The sequence below is a fragment of the Sinocyclocheilus rhinocerous genome, unplaced genomic scaffold (assembly GCF_001515625.1).
Source record: "Sinocyclocheilus rhinocerous isolate Xijiao unplaced genomic scaffold, SAMN03320098_v1.1 scaffold535, whole genome shotgun sequence".
In the NCBI taxonomy this organism is placed as follows: domain Eukaryota; kingdom Metazoa; phylum Chordata; class Actinopteri; order Cypriniformes; family Cyprinidae; genus Sinocyclocheilus; species Sinocyclocheilus rhinocerous.
In genome coordinates this window covers 12710-16200 of record NW_015646174.1, presented here as the reverse complement: position 1 = coordinate 16200, position 3491 = coordinate 12710, and positions in this window count along the sequence as shown.

Genomic DNA, 3491 nt, shown 5'->3' with positions numbered 1-3491 from the left:
ATTTTCTTTTAATCTCGTCTCTGTATAGTTTATATTTAAGCAGTGTTTCAGTGCAGTGCTGCTTTGTTTACAGCGGTAACCAAGGAAACGCAGTATCTGGTGTTCCAGAAGTGCCTCCTGCTGTCAGAGAGTGAATCTGCGTCTCATTCAGAGCTTCTGCTGTTTGCTTCGTTCAGGCATGTATAATTTCACAAAGCTAGTCAGAACATTTTGTTTTTGCTTCAAATTGGGTTATTATTAAATCAAATTATGTATATGAAATTATATAACTAAATGATATGAAATGATATAAATGATATGTATATGAATTATATAACTACAATTAAATAACTGTAATTACAGATTTAGGTTAAATAAAGATGTCAGTCTTTATTTTTCTTCTTTTTAGGAAACAAATCAAAGAAAAAATAAACAAATTCTACTGTTCCTAATATTCTGTATGTTGCTCAAAAACAAAATATATTGTGTTCAGCGGAAAAAAAGTTTTTTTTTTTTTACCCAGTCATTTAAAAATAACACATTTTAGAGCTGTAACGACAATACCGTGATACAGTGAAATTTTTGTGATTCACTTTGGAGAAGAAGAAGAAACAGAGTAATTCCAAGATGGTCCTCTCACCATTGGTGCTTGGGCCCTAATAATAATAATAATAATAATAAACGGAGCAAGAGTTTCCAAGACTTCAATTACAAGACTTCTGATAGCAATCTTTCCTTTGAAAATCATGTTTCTAGCATTTGTAAAACCGCATTTTCCCCATCTTAAAAATATATCTAAATTACAACCTATGCTCTCAATGTCAAATGTAGAAGGTTAGATTATTGTAATGCTTTATTGGGTGGTTGCTCTGCGCACTTAATAAACAAACTCCAGCTGGTCCAAAATGCAGCAGCTAGAGTTCTTACTAGAACCAGGAAGTACGACCATATTAGCCCGGTTCTGTCATCACTACACTGGCTCCCTATTGAACATCGTATACATTTTAAAATCTTGCTAATTACTTATAAAGCCCTGAATGGTTTAGCTCCTCAATACTTGAGCGAGCTCATATCGCATTATTGTCCTTCATGTCCACTGTAATCTCAAAACTCTGGCCATTTCATAATACCTATAACTAGGGTTGGGTACCGAAACCCGGTACCAATATGACCTATAACTAGGGTTGGGTAACGAAACCCGGTACCAATATGGCACCGGTACCTATGTAACCGGTATGTACTAGAACCGAATCCGAACGCAGATTTTGGTGCCTCATTTCGGTGCAATGCCGGAGCGATCGACAAATATTTGTCCTCTTGCTTCTTCGAAACGGATGTAAGAAGCATCATCACCGGCACCGCACGTGAAAAATAATTTCCCGACTGAGAAAATGCACATGAACTCAAGTCGGAAAGCTCTAATAATACAAATCCAACACCTTACACATCCAACACATCTTTGTAGTTTTCACATTCTGACTTAAAAGCACAACTCGGGAAATGAGAGCATCCGAGGAGCGCGTGAATGCAGTAATTACACTTGCTCTGATGGCAGCATTCTGCTGTCTGTTGTTCTGTTGTCGGTGTTTCTTTGTTTGAACATGGCGCTTATCACATGCTGTGTGGTATCGGCGTTTGGTATCGGGGCATTTTAACGAGTACAAGTACAGGAGCTCAGTATCGGGCCGATACCGATACCAGTATTGGTATCTGTGCATCCCGAATTAAAAATCTTGACCCTCTAACATTTGCACTCTCTGTTCTATTTCTATTCTAACTACTTGTTTTATTTAAAAAGAAAAGAGCCTTTAACACTGGCATTCTCTATTCTTTCTACTCGTTTTCTTTTTATTTATTATAAATAATGACCTTCTAACACTAGCATTATCTGTTCTTTTTCTGTTCTATTGAATTGCTTTATTTTTATTTTAAAATGACCCTCTAACACTAGCATTCCCTATTCTTTTTCTATTCTACTTGTTTTCTTTTTATTTATTATAAAAATAAAATAAGCAAACAAACAAAAAAAAACCTTGCTACGTATACTGTTAGGTGAAGCACTGCCCACGAACCCCGCCCCCTACTGTCCTTTTTTTTTGAAAACTAAAATATGGTCACCCTATTATAAATCTCACGATTATGTCGTGTATGATATAATGTCTGTGTGCATGTGTGTAAAACAACAAACTGACAATTTATATATAATCATTTGTAATTGTATATACATTGTTGTGATTAATTGAAAAAAAACCTTGCTACGTATACTGTTAGGTGAATCCCCGCCCACGAACCCCACCCCCTACTGTCCTTTTTCTGGAAAACTAAAATATGGTCACCCTATTATAAATATACTTAATTATTATGAAAATACCAGAGATGGCTTAAATAACACAGATAAACTATATTGTCGCAGTCGAGTGTTTATTGTCTTTGTTTTATCATTCAAAACGTTTATATGTTCTGTTTTCTCAGTTACAGATATAATAGCGATGCCTTTGTCCATATAAGGGATTTCCTGGAGGGTCATGAGTTCTCTACTTCTGTGACTGGATATGTGGATTTTCTGTGCGAGTGCGCCCCCTGGCGTCCAGTATGAATGAAACAGACATCATGTGTTTATAGTGCTAATGACCAATCCATATTTTTTGGGGGGGAATTTTTATTTATTTATTTTTTAATAAGTATCGGTTCAGGCAATGTTTAGGCACCAGAACCGTTTTAAAAGTATCGATTTGGCACCAGTATAAAAAAAAAACCCAAACGATACCCAACCCTACCTATAACTGCAGGCAGCAGATCCTTTTCCTGTTTAGTGCCCAAACTCTGGAACAATCTACCTAGCATTGTTTGGGAGGCAGACACACTCGGTCAGTTTAAATCTAGATTAAAGACCCATCTCTTTAACCTAGCATAAACATAATACACTATCGCATTTCTATAATTCAAATCCATTAAAGGATTGTTAGGCTGCATTAATTAGGTCAACCGGAATCGGTATCGCTCCGATACTGGCATTTTCTGATGGGTATCGGTCAGACGAGACCAATCCAAATCCGATATTGTGCGCATACCATTCTGTGTTATTATTAAGCCCCACGAAAGCCACAAAAACATTATAAAGCACAATAAAGTTTTTGTGCACTATATTTCAAGTGTTCTGAAGCCGTTCCATAGTTTAATGTGAAGTACAGATGCATATTTAAGTAAAGTTCACGTAAACTCTTCTCTCCGCTGCGGCTGTCTGTCATCCTCCATTCAAACTGCGTATTGCGTTCGGTTACGACAGTCAAGATAATAAAACTCTCTCCAAGATGATTAAATGTTCCTAATGCTTTACTTGATCTGTAAATAAAGGTAAATGGTTTTGCATAATAGGAATTTATCTTGCTGGAGTTTCGCGCTGTTTCTAAATCGTGTAAATTTCTACCGGATATCTGGTTAGATCACAAGACTGGAGTAGAGAGCATTATGAATTGTTCTTCATGAGCACAGTAACTGAAATTTAAAACTGT